General features: G+C 37.5%; 1 protein-coding gene across 2 annotated transcripts in view; it reads left to right on the forward strand.

Moving 5' to 3' along the window:
- POU2F1 (POU class 2 homeobox 1) overlaps window positions 1-23,795 on the forward strand; it is a 146,791-nt gene that overhangs the window by 9,565 nt on the left and 113,431 nt on the right. The window contains exon 2 of one of the 2 annotated variants that reach the window (XM_074349757.1): window positions 18,138-18,205. The exons of the other annotated variant lie outside the window; for it this stretch is intronic. The gene's annotated coding sequence lies outside the window, so the exon portion shown is untranslated. The remainder of the gene's footprint in view (window positions 1-18,137; window positions 18,206-23,795) is intronic. 2 annotated transcript variants of the gene reach the window in all.

The raw sequence follows: 23,795 nt of genomic DNA on the forward strand, positions 1-23,795 counted from the left end.
TTTTTTTTTTTTTTTTTTTGCACTCATTAATAAGAGAGTTCTCAAGCAAAAGACCAATGGGGTTCTTTTCAAAATGAATTTTAAGCAGAAGCTTAATGTTAAAACGGGGAGTGGAGCTGTTCTGAGTGGCGTAGGGGCAGGGAAAGCTTCCTCCCTCTGCATAAGGCACTTTCACAGGGTCCTTAGGACTCCTGCTGGGTGCACTGCTTGAAAAAGGTTATCCTTGTTTATCATACAGGACCTACCTATCCACTATTCTATCTCCTCAAATAGCTGATCTCTCAAGCCTGTGCTTCTGTCCTACTTTGAATTTAGCACTTAATTTGTGTTCATTTAGCTAATTCAGCACTTCATTATACAGTCTTATTTTCTTCTGTAATTGAGTTATATAAGTAAATCTTGTCTCCTCCTAAGAGCCTTTGGAGCAGGAACACACTGCTAGGGACAGAGCAGACATTTAGCAATTGATGTTTGATTGATTAAATTAGGGGTTCTCAATCTTTGTTGGAGTGAGAATCATCCATGGAACTTTTTCATCATGGAAAGGCGCAGGGCCTACATCCTGAGTTTCTAATAAAATAGAGATCTGGCCATCTATAGTTTAAAAAAGCTTTACAGATGTCTCGGTAGCACTGAATGATTACTTGTTGCGTTTCAAGATTATTCCGTAGAGTATCTTGAACTGTGGTTCAAGATATGTGCACCATAAAGGCTCCATAGTGGAAAGACAAACTGAGAACAAGAAATTTGGATCCTTGTTCTGTCTGTAGCACTGTCTAGCTTTATGATGTGAACAAATCACTTCACTTTTCAGGCCTATTGGATCCTAAACTGGTAAATGGTGTTTTATTTTCATAGTTTGCTTTTCTTTTTAAGTTGTGGAATTCTTCAGAAGCGTCCTTTTGGGTGAAGACACAGTAAACACAACAGATGATTTGAGTAGCTTGGCTTTCTTCTGAATACCATTTTTATAGACATATTGAGTACAGAACATGACAGGCTTGAGCCTAGCTTAGCAACAAAGCTAAAGAGATGGGGGGGTCTGAAAAGGTGGTATTTAGGTTTTGAACTTGAAACATCTTACTAGAATGTGAGTGAACGAGGACAGTAAGCTTATCAGGAGCTGTAATAGTTCTCACTGTGAGCATGAACTGGATTATAATTAAGCCTCCTGACTGGTCCTTATGCACTCGTTTAATTCAGTAAGTATGGAGCTTCTTCTCTTCCTGCCATGCACCCAGCACTGGAGAAAGAGTAGTGAGTAAGACAGGTACTGTCTGTCCTTTCAAAGCTTACAGTCTGTTGGACAAATCATATGTTAAGCGACACTATTCATAGTTAATTGACTAAAATATGGGAGATTCAGAATACTCTGAATAAGGTAGGGGCATAAGCATATGACACCCAATCTGGACAAGACGGTTTAGGAAGGGCTTCCTAAGGAAGCCGTGTTTACACTGAAACATGAAGAGTGACTGCGGGTTGATCACTTTAAGGCTGGGAGTAGGAAGTGGGGTTGAAAATGTTCTAAGCAGAGAGAGCAGTATTTACATAATTCTTGAAACCAGTGAAAACGCAGGACTTTCAAGGAACAGAAGTTTGGCCTGGCTGGTCCAGAAAGAGTAAGATTTAGCTGAAGAGCTGAAGATGATTTCCAAATTATAAGGCTGTTTTCGTGATCTTGGTCCTTTTTAGTGACCAATACACAGGCAAAATTTGTGGAAGACGTTCTATACCATCTAACAAACGTATTCATTTCTAGTGATAATAACAAATACGTTACTTTTACCACGTCTTTGTGCCAGTTGCTAGGCTTGGTGTGCATTTTCATACTGATCTTCACAATGCCCCATGAAGTGTGTGCAGCTGTCCTCATTTTTCAGGTGAGAAATCTGCAGTGTAAAGAGACTAAGTGGCACACATAGGTCTCTGACCTATTTTGGCTACGGCAGCGTGCAGTTAGGAGCATTATTATGCTCTTAACCATTAACTTCTGCTTCAGGTCAAGTTGAATGGTGAACTGTTCAGCAGCTCTTATTTCTGAGTTTATCCTTATTGCTCTTTTGCAGTTTCCAGTTCCAGACCGAATGGTCTAGAATCAACGGTGCTCTCATCTCTGTCTTGCAATTTGGAGAGATGGACAGTGGATTACCAGATCTGATGTTAACCTAGCTTTTAGGCGTCTCCAGTTATTGATTATAAAAATATTTTGAAGCTGGTTCTGTGTAGATTGTTGATCCTGGTAACCCATAAATCCTGAACATTTTGTATTTTTGTGAAGAATTGTATCTTAAACTGAAACTATTTGCAGATATTAACATCCAGGTAATTTTCATTTGGGATATCATTTATGTATTTTGGTGATCCAATTAGCTAGACAGGAAATTAGGACTTAGTATGGTTACATATTATTTTGATTAACATGTGTTTAAAATATTTTAATGTCTCTCAAATGAGTTGTGGCTTAAAATTGATACATATACAGGCAAGTACCATGGATTTGTTTACCACTCTCCTCCTCACCGAGTTGTTATTAGACCGGAGGTGTAGCTTCCAGTTGAAGAAACATGACAGTTGATTATTGTGTCTGAGGAGAAGTCAGTCATTTAATGATGTTGGTGTTCCCAGTCATATATATACCTGGTTTAATCCTGTCTGGTATCCCTTGTTTATTGTTACGCCGTTTGTGTCTGAAACATTTTTCTTTGCACTGCCGTGCTGAGGCGCACCCCTCCTTTCCCCCCTGAGTGCTTCTTCACGTAGTCAGCCAAGAATGCTGTTTTGGCAGACTGTAATATATATTCACTCATGTGCCAATCACAGTGAGAAAGGAATTGGTGAAAATCCTCTGATGTTAGGAGAGACATTGTAAACATGACGAAAGCCTGAGAAGACAATTAACAATTTTATGAGTATTGCTGGAAGAAATCATGGTGTGATTTCAGAGGATTAGGCTATAGTGTCAGAGCCGTTGCCAGCTCGTGAATCTGGAATCACATCTTAATAGTTCTATCCTGCTGTAAAAACCAGTGTGGCGCTGGTTCAGTGGTTGAGGCCCCTCTCCTGGAACGCGCCCCTGTGTGTTTGCAGACCCATGTGCCCCCAGGTGCACAGTGCATCCACATGTGCGCTCACACCCCAGGTGTGCCTGCCACCTCGTGGATGTGCACATAATTAAAAAAGCAATCCGTGTACATTCTGCCTTTTTTCTTTTGTATGGCTCCCTAATCTTTAGGACTTACCCAGATAAATAAACAGTCTTTTTTTTATTTGCCAGGTACAACCTCTGCGTCATTTCAAGGCTAACTTTTTTGTTTTATTTTAAGATCTCTGAACTTTATTTAGTTGACTGACTTCTAGTGGCATTAAAAAACAAACGATAAGTAATTGTCCAATTATTACTCAGGGTAGCTGTAGCTGATCAAGGGTGAGTTATCTTGGGTTAATCAGAGAGGCTCAGGGAAGTCAGTGGAGGGACAGTTTTTACCTTGTCTTGAAAAACTGGAAAATATCAACATGTCTGCAGGTTTCAGTCCTTCAGAGACTAACATAACCTCCCTTTCTGCCTACTAATTTTTCACAAATATTTTTCCACATCTTACTTTTTTAATGATTGCACATTATTTTACTGTATTGATGGACCAGCCTATTTACTTGTTCCTTTTTGATGTATGTTAAATTTTTTCCGTGTTATGTTATAAGCATCAATCTACAGTGTTTTATTTTTTTAAAGATAAATTCTTAGGAATAGACTATAGCATTAAAAAATTACAAGCTTAAAAATTTTATGCCCTTGAGAGAGGTACCAGTTTATATTTTGGTCTGTGATATATATTTACAATGTTTAAGCATATCAATTTCCCCATAGTCTCTTTTAAATTTTTGATATGTTGATAGAGGAAAGATATCTCATTGTTTTAATTTTCATATTTTTGCTATAAGTTGAACATCTTACTAGAGTTTTATTTCTCTTTCTGTATATTTATCAAATATAATGTAAGACAGTGGTTTCTTTCTCTTGTTCTATTGCATAGTTCTGGCCCTTTCAAAATAGTTGTGGCTTTCCTGAAAATGTACAACTTCTTGAGTATTCTCTTTCCATGAGTAGCCCCCTCCAACCTGATTAATTCCCGTACCTCTTTTGAGAAGCAGTTTAGGGATGAGAGTAGAGCTGGGGTCACACCCTAGGAACTCTTAAATATTCCTTCCGCCTCTCCCATTTCCCCCCAAACACACACAGTATCTCAGACACCTCGCTGCTGTTTCTGTAGATCCTATTCGGGCGTCTAAGTTACCACTTTTAATTATTGGTTAACTCATTTCTCTTTTTCAGAATAGCTTAAGCTCTGTGTGGTCAGGGACTACATTTTATCCCTGACATTTAGCACATACTTGCTGTGTATCTGGTACTCAACAAGTGTTTATTGAATGATTTTTTGATTCTCAGATTTTCTTCTGGCAGTGTACCTCCAGTGGCAGAGGAGAATGTACCTGTATCCTAAGAGAGCCTGGGGCTGTAACACAAAATGAAAAATTTAGTGGCCCATGTAATTTAAAATTATTGACTGAATTCTTTATTCTCTTTCATAATATATTGGTGTTTGTTTTATATATCAAATATTTAAAATTATTCAGCTTTGAGTAGAACTTACTTTCCAGGAAGATACAGCTTTTTTATCCCATGGCTTTGAGTGCTCTCCCAGAGATGTGCTCTAGGAAGCACATCTGAAGTGAAGGGAGCACCAGCTCTGGAACCAGACAGAAGTGGATTTGAATCCTGGTTTTGCCGCTTACTGACTGTGGGCTGGTGGGTTAGTTATTTAGCCTCTTTATAGTGCTTTCCACAGTAATCTGTTTTATTTAACAGGTTTATTCATAGCAGGTGTTTATTGAATGCCTACAGTTTGCAAGGCACTGTGCTGTTTTTCCCAGGTTGTGATTTTAACAGTCATGTGTTTGCCTTCATGGAGCATTCCATGAGCCGGTGTGCTCTTCCTTGTGACTGTTATACACTTGCCCTTCTTCTCCTGGGTTGGTAACTAATTTCCTGTCCACCTAGCAGTGCTTCAAGGACAACCAAATTTAACTTATCTGGAACCAACTGGTGTGCAGACTAACCAGCTGAAACCAGTTTAAAAGAAATAGTGCATTTCTGAAAGACTAAGAAATGACCAGCAAAAACATGTACATATATTCTGTGTGGTCTTTTACTGACCCCTGCCTGGCGACCAAGAAGTGCTAAGTGAGTGTATCCCCTTGGTAGTTAGATGCTTTACTTGCAGACCCCTAATTCGTAGTTCATTCATAGAGAGGGGTTAGTTGCAGGTTTGCTGTGGCACTGTGGTCCTGGAGAGCAGAGCCCTACTTTGCCCTTGTACAGAAATGTTTCTCTTAGCAGAGGAAGACTGGAGTGAGCCTAACTTTTTACTCTGTCTTCTCTTAAGACATTTTAATTTTTTAATCAAATATTTAGGAGGGGAGGAGTGAAGGAGGAATGAAAAGATAATGCAGAATTGGGTAGCTTGGGAGCTCACTACCTACAAACTTGGAACTGACAGTACTCAACCTAAAATCATTTCTGTGGTGGATTGAACTGGGATCTAACCTCCCAGCAAGCTTGGGGTTTTCTGGGACATGGGGAACAGGGATTTTCAGGAATCTGACAAAAGGAGGAAGGTAATTTAACTTCTGAGTAGAGACGGCTCAACAATGTTATGTGTGAACCCCGGTTGACGTACAGCAGTGACAGCATTTTAAAGTCCCTTGGTGGCTAGGAAAGATGACGGTGACCTTGAAGGAAAGAGGCTATCTAGCAAAAACATGATCATGCATGTTGTGGCCCTTAAGCACTTTCCTAGACTATGCCAGGTTATTAGGAAGCTGAGAATCAGTAGACTTAGATTGTTGCAATGCATAGGCGTTTTCCTAATATTGGGGGGTGGGGGAAAAGCTCAGATAAGAAACAGGTTATAGTAATAGTCTGTTGGTTTTTCCAGGTAGTACCCTTTTGGACATTTTTATCAAGTAATTTTTATGTTTTATTTATCAATTGTGACTGTGTTTTTTTGTTGTTCTGTTTTTTGTTTGTTTGTTTTTGTTTTGTTTTGTTTTTTTTACTATTTTGAGTGCTACCTCTGGAATAATAAATATTTCTAAATATTGTATGCAACTTTAACCATACAGTAAGGGTAAGTTTACACAAAATCATTCAGCTACCATTTGTCTAATTTCTATAAATAATAAAATTATTTTGAGATATTCTCTGGTCTTTCTTCTGCTCCCCTTCTTAATTTTCCTTTCCTGTTTCCTCGGTTACCTAAGAGTTGGCTGGTTTTTATTTTTTAAATCTATATATCATATTCTTATAATCCTTCCTCTCCCTTCTCATGTGACTTTTTTTTCTAATGCATTACATTTAAAAAGAAAATTTTCCTTATGATGCATTAATGCAGACTTTATCCATTGGTTTCATTTTGTCCACTCCAAAATTGGGGTGGTTTATAGAGATTCAGAAACTATATAGCAAGAAATGCAAAATAAAGATGTAAAATAAAATCAAAGTCCTAATATAAAAATCTAGTATTTGCTTTCATTGGGACACAAGTATTTAAACTTCATTGTAGATGGTGCAAAAAAGAAACCTAGTCAGTTTATGTCCATAACTTTTCAAAGTAAACAAATTTTTGTTTTAAGAAAAGCAATTCCTGACACTTAGATCAGAAGGAAATTTCTCTTTGGAAGCCTTATAAACAGGACCCCGAGCAATGCAATGGAATGAGCAGTGGCTTCACGATAGTCCTACTATGGATACACCAACAAACTGCATAAAGCCCCTCTGTAGGCCAGATGCATCATACTGGAGCATCTTCAGTAACAGCACTTACACGATGACGGGATGAGGATGATTCAAAACATTGTGGCTTAAAAGGGGAAGAGAGTTTGGAATAATAATTAGGATGGAGATACTGCATGTTCTTTAGGCAGTCTTTCATAAATATTCTTTCTCTCAACTTTTTATGGATTATAAGCTCTGTGAGGACAGGAAGGATATTTGTTTTGTTCATATTACTAATAGACTTACTGCCACAGTGCAGGCTATTAAGAAGTCTTTTCAGAATAAATATGCACTGGGTTTGAGCTTGTATTTTTTGGTGCTTATCATTACAAGAAGAGAGAACATGGTCTTGTTCAGGTAGATGTCGGTTACTCAGGCAGCACCTCAAAGGGCTCATTGGCAAGCCTGGTTCTCAGAAACTTGATTTCGTTACCGTACTTGTGGGTAATTGAGTTCAAGGAAACTGATGCTTGCTAACCAAATACAGGATAGACAGAAATAGAAACAATGCCTGTCTGTGTTAACCTATAAGTCTATTGGGAGAAATATAATTGCGAAGTAGACTCAAACTCTTGGCCATTCAACAATACATGATCTCACTTTAAGAGAAGTCAGATTATAATCAGAAGAGTTGCTTAGTGACTCTTTTGGTCAAGGCCAAGGAAATTAATCACTTATGCTAATGACTGGGGTGCAGATTCTCTGCTGGTTAGGGTTTATTTTGCCCTGAACAGTGCTGGAAATTTTTGTTCTCTAAGTTTCCCGTTCCTATTCTTAATTTAGCAACACTGTCCTCTAAAAACATTGTTCTCCACTGACCGAAAGAGAACACTAAGTTAAATAGTCTACTTAAAATCTGTTTTTAAATAAGGCGAAAAGGATGAAATTCGATACCTGAATTGTTTGTGAATCTCAACTCTCCATGTTGTTATTGTTTGCCATTGTGTTAAGGCATAGTTAACTCCTGGTTATAATAAATATGATGCTTATCTTGTGAAGTTTTCACTGATTTGCCGGAGTAAAGGACATATCTAAAAGTGCTGTCCATAGGCAACAATTAGGGTAGAAGTTCTAGTGCATACTGCAGGTTGTACATACATACACAAACTGCTCTGGTGACTTAATAGTTGTATTTTGGCATTGTAGTCAAATTTGAGACTCTCATCTCACCTTTCTTTTATATTAAATCTAGCAGTTGCTGGGAATGCTTGAAGCAGAATACATAGCGCCTTGAAGAACAATAAGCTTTGAAAAGTGATCACTTTAATGCAGGCATGAAAATTTCCTGTTAGCATTAAACTAGAATGTAGGAGCCTGCAGTGATTGAAACTAACATTAGGTAGAGGGCCAGGTGGTAGGTATTAGGACAGTTGGTTGTCCATTTGAGGGGAAAAAAAAATTGTATGTCAGGATCGTACCTTTTGCCATACGTGAAAATGAATTCTGGAGAGATTAAAGATTTGAATGTTAAAATTAAAACTCAGAAAAGTACTTGAACAAAAGTAGGAATAATTTTTATTTAGTTTTAAGCACGGAAAAGCTTTTTGACACGACGTACAACTCAGATGCCATACAATGAAAAGATGGATAGATTCTAACTATGTAAAATATTTAAGATTCTTCCTGCCAAAAGATTCTACAAATATAATTAAGTTGTATAGGAGAAAATATTAGTAGCCTAGCCTATAGGAAAGATAGAGTTAATTTTTCTTACTGTGTAAGTCCTCTTAAGCATCAATAATCAAGGACAGATACCCCAATAGAAAAATGATCAATGTAAATGAATAGGTAATTCACTTAGAATAGGGATCTAAACATATGAACCCTGATTAAGAGCCTTAGCTGTAAAGACAGACACTTCTTCAAGTCAGTTATAAAGAAACAGAAGAATGAATTGGAAAATGTGTGCTTTTGTAGGGTAGTGGGGAAATTAACATGTTAGGGAAAAAGAGTTGAATATTGGCTATGATTTATAGGTAATTTAGAAATGTTGAGATATATATATATATATATATTTAAAATCGTGAAATAGTTGAGTAGAGAAGGGATTCCCGCTATTCCTGATTTAGTATGGAGGACAGCAGATAAATGATTTGAGTTTATGCCTCACCTAAGCTTATGTAATAATTGTTAATTTGTTCCAAGTTATGTGTCTCATAAATAATTGAAAGTTGAGTATTGTCTCTTTTTTTTTTCTTTCTGGTGCCTCCTGCACAGACATCTTTAATAAAGTGCTCCCAGAGTCCTGATGAAGGTCCTTTTTTGCAATGGTTTTGAAACCCTTCCCCAGTAGAGTTTTTCAGTGTTATGTTTATGGGAATATCCTTTCTGATTCAGAACTCAGTTTCTGGAACTTTTGCATTAGGGACTCCTTGTTTTGTAATGAAATTGTCACCCAGGAGATAGCAGTTGACCTCTCCCCCTCCTTTCCTGTTTTGCTCATCTGCCTCTCATTGGCCAGTGTAAAACAATAACCTTAGCAGAACAGTCTCTTCCATTATAGCTCATTTGTCTTCTTACAGGCATGACTCCAAATGGTCTGTAGAATCCTTCTTCTAATGCCAGGTGAAATAACTAAATATTTTATTTAAAAAGAAGGAATCTGAAATCTCCTTGCTTCTAGCTACTGCTGGGCTGTAAACATTGCAAAAAGATGTCAGCAAGAAGTTACTTAAGCAAATGAAGTGATGCTGTTACAAGAATTTGAAAGCAAAATTTGCTGTGAATCAGTAAGCTGACAGCATGGTTTGTTGGTTGAGCTGAAAAATTAACAGGCAACCTCTGTTGGCAGTATTAGCTTGAGATGGAATGGTTCTGGGTACTATAAAATAACAAGTTATCAACTTTTTTTTTGGCCCGTGTGACAGGCACTGTGCTAAGTCTTTTGCATGAATTAGCTCACTGAATCCTCACATCAACACTATGGTATAGGTATTGTTGTATCTCTGTTTTGTAGATGTGGAAATTAAAGTGCAGGAAAATTATAATTTTCCAAAGTTAATATCCTTGGAAAGTGGTGGACTTAGTTTAAAATATGATTAAGTTTTGGAAGAAGATAATGGGCAGGGGGTATAGCTGCTGGGGGAGGGAAATGGGAATGGGCCTCAGTGGAGGGGTTTACCTTGGATGAGAACGTGTAAAGAACAGGGGTGTTTTTGCTTGGAGGGACTCCTTCCCCAAGTTCATTCCATGCCTAATGGGTAGTACTAACTGGTCCGGCATTCAGGATTGTGTTCCTCCAGTCAAGTGGTTGGTTCAAGGTGGGCAGTTTCTCGAGTGAAGCCAGTTACAGCTTTTATCTTTGCTTGAGCTAAGGAGGATGCCTCCTGCCACTCAAACCTAGGTTGACAAGAGGCAGGAGTGGCTACACTACTCTGGCACTGTGTGAAGCCTGAGAAGGCAGTCAGAATAAGAAGAGAGAGAGAAAAATCAGGTCTTGAAGATTTTGATTCAGTGTCTATAATGTGCTCTACTTTACTTCTGGCTATTCCAGTTTCTTGAGCAAATTAAAACCCTGCCCCCTTTTTTCTTTAGCTTACCTCAGTCTGTATTAGGGTTCTTGTCCCTCGAAATTGATAGAGTCCTAACTGATAGAGAAATTATATGTACACACACACACACACACTTTTTTTTTTTTTTTTTTTTTGGCTGAGGCAGGAGAACAGATGGTGGAGATAACATGAGTTTTTAGATGAATTGGTGAGGATATTCACACCAAATAACCTTTTGTTCCTAAGTTATTTGAAAACAGAAGTTAAGTGACTTGCAAGCATCTGACAAGTGATAGCTGAGACTAGGATTCAGATCGTGGACTTCAGTTCAGTGCTCTTTATACCATGTTATGTCAGTTATGCAAACAGAAAAGGTAGGAAATGGTGGTCTTTGGATGAGCTGCCTGTGGATAAAAAGAAAAATGCGTTTCATCTATTTTTTCATTGTTGTATTTGAAGAACTCTTTAGGATAGAGCAGTACAACGGCTTTCCTGGTGTGAAGAGCCTCGGTGAGTATCTGTTGATATATTTGGGTCTGGGTACGCTGGTTATAGCTACACAAATCTTTATTTTGAGGCAGTCATAATTTTGAGTTGCTTCAGGGAGAGAGGTACTTATAAAGCAGTAAAATCCTGTTTGAATGTAGCGGTCTCTTTTCACTGCCTGGATGTGCTTGTGGAAAATGTCTCCCTAGAACCTTTAATTTTGTTCCTAAATTTATAACAGAGCCACTTCTTGATGCTATCTGTTGCCCAAGGTACTTCTGGTGATCAGATTGTTAGTAAGTTGGGTAGGTGAGTCCTGCAGGGAACCGTTTATTGTTTTGTACAAGAATAGGTGGTGCTGAGGCATCATGTCTCATTTTGGGCATCAAATGGTCTCTTACTTTAAAATCTGACACTGGCACTGCTTTTTCTTTGATTTAAACAGAAAATCAGCAAATGCTCATCTGAGCATGAGAAAGATATCATTAAAACAACTTCTTTTAAGGCATTGGCTCTATTTTACTCTGGAAAATAAGAACGAGAAAGCACTACAGTAACATTAAGTATACCTATGTCCAAATGATGAGAAGTGGATGGCATTTTGGCCTAATGTCAGTTACTGTAATTCTTTCCCCTGGAAAAAATAGCTTTCTTTTGAGCCCCAGTATCGATTTTCAGTTGAAAATGTTAGAAATATACAGGGCTGAAAATACATTGTAGCTTCAAATCTAAAGAAATTTGCTGAGACGTGAAATAAAGGCTTTATCAAACACTATTTGAGGCAGAAGAGGCAGAGAAAATGGAAAACATAGACTATAAATGATTGGCTTTGTAGGAGATAGTAAGGGATCTATTCAGACAAGACTTTGCCACCTCGTGTAATGATAATGGCCAACGTTTATTAAGTACTGACGGTGTGCCAGTGTGCTTAACTCTTATCTTAATAATACTCAAGAGTCTTCAAGACAGGTGGTATTTCTAACCCCCATTTTACAGAAGAGGAATCTTGAGACTTAGGTTCATAACTTGTCCGAGGTTTCACAGCTAAGCTAGGTGTCAGAGCTGAGATTTGAACACAGGCAAACTGATTCTCATGACCCACTTTTAACCAATATGCTCTGCTACCTCTGGTTGTGTTGTGACTCCAGAAGTGACCACAGGTACAATTTTACCTCATTTGCTGCTATTTCTCATACCTTGGGTGCATCTCCATCTTTTTTGGGAGGTGACCTAGGGGATGTGAATCAGCAACTCCCCCTCCCATTGCATTCCCTTCATACTGCTTCCTTTTCTGAATGTGCCGCACTGTGTGGGATTCTTGGGCATTTTTTGACAACCTGGTCATTATCTGTCTCAATCCTTTATTTCCTTTGTAGCACTTAGTATAAATTGCAAAGACTTGTATAATTTTAATTATTTCTTTATTTACTTTTTTGTGTCTTTTCTTCCTCACTAATAGTAGTATCCAGTGTTTATTGAGCTTTTCTTAATGGCCAGGTGTGTTCTGTATGTATGAGTTTTATTATTTCTAACTACAGCTCTTTCAGGTAGATACAAATGAGGACACTGAAGCGTAGAGAGTTTAAGAACTTGCCTAAATTTACGCAGCATTTAACATCTAGAGCTGTTGGTCTTAATTAGAAGCTGGCAAACCTTTTCTGTAAAGGACCAGATGGTAAATATTTTAGACTTCATAGGGCAGGAGGCAAAATCAAGGATATGATGTAGATACTTATGTAACAAGAAAGAAAACAAATTTCCATGTATTTTAATTGAAGAAATTTAAAATATAATTAAGCAAAAATTTTCAATACAGGTTTGCTTTTGAGAAGAATAGAATTATTTTTGGAGAGGGATAGCCTTTTGCTTCATTGGGGTTCTAAGCTAAGTGTTCCTATCATCAAATCGATTGCAAATATTCTTCAGCAAAAACTATTCTTAGCTTGTGGACCGTACGGAGACAGGCAGCAGGCCAGATTTTGCCCCCAGTGTGTAGTTTGCCAGCTCCCGTTACTAACTGCTGCTCTGCCACTTACTGAACGCGGCGGTTCTCAGCCCAGGGTGCAAATTAAACTGACCTGGGGAGCTTTGAATTAGAATTACTGCCAATCACTGTTCTAGAAGCTGGGCAGGCAATGACAAACACAAGACAAATCTCTGCTTTTACGGAATTAGCTGATGTTAAGTGCTAAGTAGAAAAATAAAGCAGGGAAGGAAGTATAGGCAGGATGTGTTGAGAGGGTTCAGTTTTAGATAGGGTGGCTCGGGAAGGTCTCACATAGGGAACCCCTGTCTACCTCTCCCCAGGGGCATTTTCCTCTAAATCCTGAGATAACCACCATTCTCGTACATATGTAAATATATTGCTAAACAATGCTTTTGAAGTGTTGTATATAGTGTGATAACATTTATATATTTTTGTGCAGCTTACTTTTTATATGCAAAGTTATTTGTCAGATTTATTCGTATTAATATGTATAGCTCCCATCCATTTATGTATCAGCTATCTATTGCTTTGTAACAAACCCCAAAACTTACTGACTTAAAATAACCACTGTTTGTTGTTGCTTATGAGACAGTGGGTTAGCTAGAGGATTCGGCTGATCTTGGCTAGACCTGCTCATGTGTCCATGACTTGCTGCTGGTTGGCTGAAGTTTGGGTAGGTTAAAATGATTTAAGTGGAGACTGGTTGTTACTGCTTCACATACTTCATCCTGCAGGAAGCTAGCCCGATCTTAATCACCACACTGGGGAGCAAGGGTTATAAGAGAGCAAGAGGAAGCATGTAAGGCATCGAGACTTAACCTGAGAACTAGCAGGACGTTTCTTTTACTGCATTCTGTTGCCAGGGCCATCCCAGATTTGAGGGATGCAGCTCTTGATGAGAGGAGGGGCAAAGGCATGTTGCAAAGTGTCATGGATACAGGGCAGGGAGTGATTGTGGACAGTGTAGCAAACAATCTACCTCAACTCATTTTCAGTACTGTATAGTATTTTATTGAGTGAATATGCTGCAGTTGATTTATTCATTCTTCTGTTGATGGGCATTTCTACTGTCCCCAGTGCTTGGCTTTTATACACAGTGCTGCTGTGGATAATCTTGTATGTATCTCTTTGTGTATATGGGCTGCAAGAGTTTCATTAAGGAATATGTGTTTGAGTGAGTGTGTGAGATGGTTGCACAGGTTAGTGTGAAATGTGTATGCAAATAATACACCTAGAAGTGGAATTGTTGCTTTGTAGAGTGTGCACATCTTTAGCTTTACTAGAAATTGCCAGTGACTGTATTTATTTATGCTATTGGTACTATAGTTCTCCCTGTTCCACATCTTTGCCAGGGTTTTTTAATTTTTTTTTTTTTTTGCCACTCCCAGTGGGTGTGAAATGGTATCTCATAGAGGTTTTAATTTATATATTTTTTATTGTTAATGAGATAAGCAACTTTTCATATGCTTTTGGCCATTGTGCTTCTTCTGTAAATTGCCAGTTAATGTATCGTGCCCATTTTTTTAATTGGATTGTTTTGTCTTTTGCTGATTTGTTGGGTTTTTTTGGATTCTAATCCTTTGTTAGTTATATATGTTTTAATATTCTTTCTCAGTCTGTGCTTTGTCTTTGCAATTTTTAAGTGGACTCTGGATGAACAGACATTTTTAATTTCAATGCTGTTGGATTTATCAGCCTTTTCTTTCATGGTTTATACTTTTTATGTCTTATTAAAGGAATCTTTCCCTCTTCCATGTTCAGATTCTCTTTTGTCCTCTCGAAGTTTTAAAGTATATGTTTTCATATTTGGCCTAGAATAAATTTTTGTATATTTTTGTATGTGGTGTTAAGTTAGGATTGTTTTTTTTTAATATTATGGATTTCTGACTCTCCCAGCACAATTTGTTGAATTTTTCTCTCTCCTCTCCTTTCATGCAATGCCAGCTCTGTTATTCGTTGAGTTTCCATGTGTACATGGGTTCTGCATTCCCTTTCGTATTAATTTCATATATAGAAACGTCTAGTTTTCACTTTTGAAGCTGGCTCTTTTTGTTTATAGTGTATTATTGCCTAAGACGTGCCCTTAATTCCTTTGGGTAATAATAATAATATGTGGCACTTTTTTGGTTGCTCACTGTATACTAGATTAGATTATACTTAGTAATGCTCTAATACATTTGGTCCTCATGATGTTACTGTGAGTTAGCTATTTTTGTTTTCGTTTTACAGATGAGTAAACAGGCACAGAGGAAGACTACTTAGCTGGGATTATGAACCCAGACCAGCTGGCTTCAGGGTCTCAACTTTAAACCACTGTGCTATACTGTTTCTCATTTAAATGAGCTTATAAGTGACTTTTCTAATTTGAAACATTTAAACAGGAGTAAGAGCAACTTCCAGTCAACTATTACCTCTAAAATTTGCCAGATTGTTAGAATGAGTCAGGCAGGGGCCATAAAGATGTATTGCAGTTTCTTTTTGGAATTTAATTTGGCTTCCTAAAACGGTCGTTTTTGAGATTCCCCCCAGTTTACCCTCAACAATGCATGTGAGGAAGATGTAGAAAATAAGTGCAGGTGCTTAGTCAATGCTTCTTTCTTTTAATGTGACCTCATTTTAATAAGACCTGACCTGAGCAAGAAGGGCAAATTTTATATTCAACATAAAATTTATGAGTATTTTGTACAACAAAATTGTTTAAGTACATACTTTGTTCAGAGAATTACAGGAAACAAGATGAATCAAACAGTTCCTGCCCTCAAAAGGAGTATGCTCTTAGAACAGTTGACAAATTATAAATGCAGTTGTCTGTTTTTATACGCATATGTACCCACCTTAGCTTCACAAAAGGAGGCGGCTAGAAGTTGTTTATAACTTAATTGGGGAGATCAAACATATAAGGGAAAAGTCATTCAAGATAGAATGCAGTTAAATTACAAAGCACTGGGGATACGGGTGGCTGTAGAAATGGAAGAAATCGTTTTGCACTTGAGGTGAAGCTGGAGAAAGAGGCTGAGAGCGACAGTAACACTAACATGTTAGCTGGGTCCTAACAAGGAAGGTAGGATCTTGACAGGTGGATTAGGAGTGGAGGGTGGGATTGCATTTCAGAAAGATGGAACAACGTGAACCAAAGTCTGGTAGAGGCACGAAAGGCTAGCCGTGTTTGGAGCAGTAGTTCGATTTGGCTAGAATACAGAAGAGCAGAAGTAAATAAGTTGGGGCCAGTTTGTGTAGGGTCTTAAATATCAGGCTAAGGTGTTTGGACTTAATTCAGTAGACAGTGGGGAGCCACTGAAGTATTTTGAGTAATATGACCTGGGCCATGCTTTTGGAAGATTAATCTGGTTAGGAATTAATCTGAGCGGAGTGAATGAATGGGAAAGTGAAAGTATTTTCCACTGTTGGATCACTTTTTGTTGTTGTTTTCTGTGTAAACAACCAAAACAAGCATAAGCTTAATTTAGTTATTAAATAATAATGCTAAGAATCTTCATTGATACATATATTTGTTCTCATATTCAACTGTCTTTTAAAACTAGTTGAGGCCCTATGTACCTGTTGGATTCTAGTGCAGTTTTTGCATTCAGGCCCATCTTCCAAACACAGGGTTCTGACAGTACCACTGTACTGCTCAGAAAGCCTTCAACACCCCTCCACTTGGCTGCTGAATGAAGTGCAAACTTGCCCTCCCTCGTTTATATCTCCCACTCCCACCACTCACTGACTGCTTCAGAAAAATTGTTCTCAGACTCCTTGTGATTTCCTACTTCTTTGTCTCATTTGCTCTAGTTTCTATGATCTTCTTAGAGTCATAAGATTAAAAAGGGGGGAAGGTACGTTGAAGTCCTGAGAACTTAAGTGACTAGATCATATCTGGCAGAGCTGGGATAAAAGCTCTATCATTTGTTTAAAAAGTATTCTTTGTACCTGCCAGGGCCAGGTATTGTGCCATACCCTGAAGATACATGATGGTGAGTGAAACAGAAGTGCTCCCTGCTCTCATAGCCTGCAGTCTTGAGAGACACATTTACCATTAGGAGTAATTAAACCAATGTTGTGATTACTAACTGGGGTGGGTCCTATCAAGGAAAAGTACTTTGGGGTGCTGTGAGAGAAAATAATGGGGGAAGGCGGTGAAGCTGGTTCAGACTGGCATGTCAGGGAAAGTCTCTTTGAGGAAGTGAATTTTAAGCTGAGAATTGAAATGTGAGAGTAAGCGTAGAGGAAGGCAAAGGGTGAGAAGGGAATTCTTTCCAAGCAGAGAGAACAGGCCCCTGAGTGGAGAAGTCTGGGGTCACAGAGGACCTGAAGGTCAGTGTGGCCAGGACATTTTGGTTACTGAGAAGTGAGATGAGCCTTGAGATCAGGCAGAGACCAGGTCATATAGAGCCTTTTAGGCCACAGTTAGGATTTTTCATTTTGTATACAGTGCAATGGGAAGAAAGGAGCAATTGGAGTGCTTTTGAATTGAGGAGTGACAATCCAATTTATATTTTTAAAAATCACTGTAATTAGTAATATATCCTAAACCCAACTTCTTCTTATCTCCTCCTACCCTACTCTGGTCTAAATCTTACACGAGCTGGCCGGTCTCTGCTTTGACCTTGCAGTCCTACAGCCTATTCTTGACATGGCCACTAGTGTTTTCCTTTAAAATACTACACGCAGCTCTCCTCTGCTCCAGATCTTCGAGTGGTTTCATGCGAGTAAAAGGCAGAGGTGTGCTCCCACCTCAGGACCTTTACACTTGCTGTATGCTTTGCCTGGGGTACTTTTCCGGATACCCATGTGGCTGACTTCCTGACCTTCTTCAGGTCTGTAACAACTGGCGAATCCACCCCTGGCCACTGTATTTAACACTAGACCCCACCCTGCCTATCCTTCAGTACTTTTTTTTTCACTTACTGCCCTCTGGCATATTTTATACTGGAATGTAAGTTTCCCTAGGTAAAGGACTTTGTAAGAGAGTTTTGTGCACGGTATTTAGTACTCAGTGCAGACTGTCTGGCATAGAGCAGACATTCAGTAAATATTAGCTGAAGGATGAATGAATGGATGGAGAGTGTATTGGAGGAGTCTAGAGTAGGAGCTGGAAACGGTTATAGGCTCTTTGTCTAGATGAGAGATGATGTTGGCTGAGAACGTTGTGGAAGATGCAGAGAAATGATGGATTCAAGATATATTTTGGAGATAGAATCAACGGATGGTTCACAATGATGAAAATAACTCAAGTTTTTACCTCACAAGTTTAGTGTTCTTTCCGTTAAACCACCGTGAAACATGGTTAGCTGGTAATCTTAGTAATTAGATGAGATTCTTTTTTTTTTTTTTCAAGTCTGTGTCTACTGGTGCTGCCATATTCACTGATAATTGCAGAGTGTGGTGAAGATTAATAAGAATTAGGTAAGTATTTTAAGTATTTAGAAGTATTTTAAACATTCGTATTTAAGTATTTTAAGTATTTGTATTCTTTTAAAGTCAAACTTGTGAGACAGGGCACTTGGTTAGCCTATGGTGGTGGTTCTCAACTGGGGATGACTTTGCTCCCAAGGGAATGTTTGGCACATTTTTGGATGTCACAACTTGTAGGATGATGCTAATGCCATGGTCATTGGAGGCCAGGTATGTTGCTAAACACTACAGTGCACAGGTCAGCCCTCCTCTCAGAGCAGAATTCGGTCCAGAATGTCAGTAGTGCCAAGGTTGAGAAACTGTGCCTCAGTGGTTAAAACTTGCCTTAATTTCATGCTGAACCTGCCATTACACTGTTACATCCACAGACTTGTACAACTTCTTGTCTATACAAGATGTGATTAGAATGGTTATTTTAAATAAATATACTATCAGTGACACACATACATGCTCATGTACGTAAGTCCAGTTGAAAGCTCCATCTTCAAAATCATACCCTTGAAGAGGTCATTTGTTTGTTTATGTGATCCTGCTTTTTTTTTTTTTACAGTTGCCTTTGAGACCTGCAGCACATCCTTTAAATCTCCTTATTGGTACCACATTTTCTTCTGAGGGTGGATTTGGAAATATCCAGTGCTTTCTGAATGCATTGTGATGAGTTACGGGGTTGGGTGGTAATTCTATTGTAAGATCAGATTGAGATATGACTATAAAGTAATAATTGGCTCTGAAGATAGTTTAAAAGTAATGCTTCTTCAAATACAAATATTTTCATCAGTAAATATGGGGAATAAGTGCATATTCTCAATTTGAAAGGGCATATTTCTGTGTGAAAGCTCTAAAATGATTTAAAACAAAAGCAGTATTTATCAGAATGTCAAATAGTAAAAAGATTGTTGTTTTCTAGGATCAGGGAAAACAGGAACTCCCACATAATATTGGGAAGGTAACTTGGTGCAACTTTTGGAGAGCAATAATACTATTAAAATTTTAAATGTCTGAAATTCTACCTCTAGCCATTAATTTTTTAGAAACATTTACACCAGTAAGGAAAGACACATACATGTAGTCTGTTTCATCATCTATATACATACAAGCTGTTTCTTAAAGCCTTGTTTGTAAACTGGAAAAAAATAGAAACAATCCAAATACCTATCTACAACATGTTGGCGTATCACTAATCATTAGTACATCTGTACAATGGAATATTGTACACCACCAAAAATTTGATATGTGGACTGACATGAAAGGAGGTACAAAATATATTAAATGGGAGAGGGAGTTGTTAAAAAAAAACCGAACAGGCAGGTATGGCATACTATACAACATTATACATGTAAGATATGCATAGAAGAAAGCTGGAATTAAAAATACTAAATTTAAAAGTGGGAATAGGATAGCTTCCTATATTTCAGATATGTTTGATTGTTTTATAATTAATATGTTTTTTACAATCAGAAAAAAAAGAAATCTACTGTAAAGTCATGGGGCAGTCATGTTACTTTATAGCCAGATCTTTTATTGTTTTGAAGCAACCTTTTGTTTTAATACATTACTTTTCAGCAGTTCTGTATTTGTATTCATGAATACCTTAAATTGACCAGAGGTTCTCGGATTTTGTTAGTCATCTGAAGTTATTCACTGCTTTTTAAAAAAATTTTAAATTCTTGACTTTAGAGTGAAAGTGTCAAAGTTTAGTTGTGGAATGTTTTGTTCTAAAAAATCTTGGACTTTGAAATGTTATAGAACGCTCATCTGTATTTATCCTGCAGGTGGCGCTGGTGGTTTTGTGTTCTTTTGCACTGTTTATCACTCAAGAAAAATACCCCTAAACTTCAAAATCATTTAATTACTGGTTCTATTTGTGGAATGCTATCTTTCATGTAATTGTTGAAAATCAGATATTTTCTTAACTATTATTTCAAGAAATACAGTGTTAGCAGAAGAAATTTGTGACAAGTTCTTTGAACATACTCATTTTGTTCTTTATCTACTTTATTAGTCATTACAATCTCTGGGAAAATTAAATTTATTTCAGCACTGAATGATACTCTCTAACTCCTTTAAATTTCCAAAATATCATCAAATCTGGCAGTAGAACTAATTTTTTCGAATGAATTCTCTTTGAAGTCCTTCCTTTTCCCCTCTCTTTGTGTGTCTGACTCCCCCTCTCTTCTCCCTTTTTTCTCTCAGTCTGTCAAGTTCAAGAGCAGCTCAGATGCCATGAATTAAGTGAAGCACAAAAGGGGGAAAGGAGACCCTTTTGAAGAACAAAGGCCTCCCATTAGGCTGCCATGTTCTTTTTTGACAAAACGTGCACCCTACATGGTTTCTATTGTTGTCCACATGCCCTGCACATAAGGTAAATACAGTAGATCCTCATTACCTCACGTTTTCCTCCTCTTCCTCCTATGCCACACGCAACCAGTGAAGCTTTAGGTCTTTGATGTCTTTAAGCATTCTTATACAGTTGCTTTATCTCCTTTTAAAAAACTGCATGGGTAGAAATGGAAGTGGAGAGCAATGCACACCAAGTAAAACCCCACAAGAAGAGAAAATTAGCTGTTAGGGAAGCTGTAACCCAAGAATCCAGGGCAGGTGGAAGAAATCAAACAGTTTACTGCTATTCTTCCTCTACTTGGGGCCTTCTAATATCCTGCATTTTAAAAATAACTTTGATTTATGTTTACTATAGATTGGTGAGCTAGTTTCTCCTCTCTTTGTCTAGCATAATAGAACAGGCAAATGGGAATAAATTTAATTGCTGAGAATAGTCCTTGTAATAATGAGAAACTTACTAATCTGCTGCTGCTTCTCCTTGGATGCTTGCCCTCTGGTGTCGTGTAGATGGCTTAACTGTAGGTTTGTTGTCTTCTGTTACTTTTCATTGAGATGAAACTGAGAAATAACAACAACAAAAGCTTTAAGTGGCAAATAAAGGGGATAACCTTTGTAGAACCAAACTTAAAATATAAGAGAAAAATTATGGAAATTTCAAATTTTAGACACTTGAAATTTAGCTTGCTTATGGTAAAGTTGTTTTATAGTTCCTGACAAAGGTCAGTTAGTTGCTTTTGCAAAGGAATGTGTGATTCTAGATATCTACCTACTGTTAATCACTGAGAAAAACATTATCAGATTAGCAAGTCTATTGAAATAGTCAGAGACCTCCTTAGTTCACTGCAAAGAAGAAATATCTGATGAATGGAGGTTTGGACTATGGTTTTATTTATTTTTATTTTTTTCAAAGAATTTGTAAAATCAGTAAGTGGTTTGTAGTAGGGTTTTGGGGGGTTGGTTAGCAAAAGGAATGGAAGAGAGAAAGTGATGAAGGGCGAGAGGGGATATTATTTCCTTTTTTAGTACTACTTTTAAATTAAAACTTTTAATATAGTGAAGAGTAAGATTTGAACTTCTGACAGTATGTTTTCTTTTTATCTGTTGTTAAACTAATGGTGGGCAATTTGTGACTTAACATATAGAGTGGGTCTGCCTTTTTTGGATTACAGAAGTGATTCAGTGGGGTTAAAAAGAACATTAAAAGAGTTAAAGAAATAATTCCTTTGTAGGAGCAGTAGTAACATTTTATTTTGAAAATTTCATGGGAAGATTTTTAGTATTTTTTTCCTCCCACACAGCATTCAAATGAAAGTACATAGTATATTCAACCCCCCTTTTTCGGTCCTAAGAATTTCTTTTAATATTAAAACCTGGCTAGTGCACTTGAAGTTAAAAAAAAAAATTAAATATAGTAACTACTTGAGGAAATGTTTTGACCTTTAATGGACCCTGGGTATTGCTTTTTCAGGAATTATATTGCTTGGTTTCTTGTTTTTTGGCTTACAGTAGTTTGCGAGAAATTCTTTAGTTTACATACTTGGCAGCAGAATAAAAGGCAGAGAGCTTCTTGATTTGTATTGTGTAGAAAATTACCATTTCTGTTGTCTGTGCAGGATGTCCTAAAGATGTAGCCAAGGAGTTTCAGAGGCGGGGCGAGAGAGAAAGACTTGCAGTTCTAATCTTTTCTTGCTTTTGCCGCTGGTCATACTTCGGATTGTTTTTCCGCTTTTGTTCCTTGGGGTGGCATCTGTCTTCAGGAGAAATCACTTCACAGTCAAATACAAATTGCTGAACTGTGGCGTTTTTTGCTCTTCCTGTTGTGCTGAATTCAGTGGGAAGAGTTTTAATATAGGTGCATTTAAACACTTGTTATTTATGGATGGGGAGAGATGGAGAGTGAAATCTCATTCTTTACTAAATGCTCCATCTCCTGCCCATCACCTTTCAAGAACACAGTTCTGCCCCCACCACAGGGCTTTTCACTAATCCCAAATGTTTCTCTGTGCTAATCTGAAAGAGCCCTTGTACTAGAGATTGCACTTTTTTATAGTTCCCACATATAGGGTCACTTTTATGAAATTAATGATTTGACACTTTTCCAGGTTTATGACTGTACCTTTGTACATTAGTATTGATTTTAACATATTTCAGATATTGTACTGTTGTGCTGAATATGTGCTTATATTGTTTTAGTTATTCAAATAATTTAACATTTTAAGACTGTGATTTTAAATTTAAAGAGATTTAAGTTTTTAAACATTTTGAAACATTGTTTGTAAAATATTATTGTAACAGTAATCATAGTAATTAGAAAAATAATAAGGTAAATGATAAAGCATTTTAAAACATATCTAACTGGGACTGTGGAGAGAGAAGCAATTTAAAGTAATAGACCAGGTCTTTTCCTGTGTTTCCTGAGAAGCCATTTGAACAGTTACTGGCAAAATTTTAAACATTAAATGTATTTGTGACTAAAACCTGCCTTCTCAAAAAGGCAGCCTAACTGCTATGACTTCATGGGGTCTCATTGTACAGAATTAGACTTAAATGATGGCTAAAAGAGAAAGGGTATAATAAGATTGCCCAAACCTGTATTTGTTGAAAGATTGAGCATGAAAAGATTTGGAGCTTTACAGTGGTTCAAGGAAGTAAGATTTATTTTTAAAAAATCTCGATGGGTGGCTTTTTTTTTTTTTTCCCTGACATGGGTGGATTTTGATTTAAAACCATCCAAAGGACTGGCAAGCTGTACCCGGGGGAGAGGGAAGTGCAGGGAGGGAAGGAATCTGATGAAACGGGGACTTCACAAAGTTTCTGTGGAAGGCTTGGGACTGGGAATGAAGAAAAGAAATGAATGAAATATTAGGAAAGAAAATATTTTTATGTACATTTGTCAACTTTTATTTCTATGTTGATGGAAATAATACAGGATAGGCTTTCAGCTGTTCTCTGGCCAAACCCAGCGTACTTTCTGTTTTTGTGTGGCCCGTGAGCTAACAAGAAATTTTGAATTTTTTGAAGGAAAATAATTAAAAGGATAGTATTTTATGACATATGAAAATTAAATGAAGTTGGAATTTCTGCATCCATAAATAAAATTTTATGATCTATGATAAAGTTCTGTCCTTTGTTGGGAAAGTAATTGGGAGCCCTCCTAGGCTGCTATAGGAAAACCACGTTATGATTTACTGATCCCTCCTGGGTGAAGTAAATGGTGTATAGGTAAGAATTTGAACTTGTA

The sequence above is a fragment of the Camelus bactrianus genome, chromosome 21 (genome assembly GCF_048773025.1).
Source record: "Camelus bactrianus isolate YW-2024 breed Bactrian camel chromosome 21, ASM4877302v1, whole genome shotgun sequence".
Classification (NCBI taxonomy): domain Eukaryota; kingdom Metazoa; phylum Chordata; class Mammalia; order Artiodactyla; family Camelidae; genus Camelus; species Camelus bactrianus.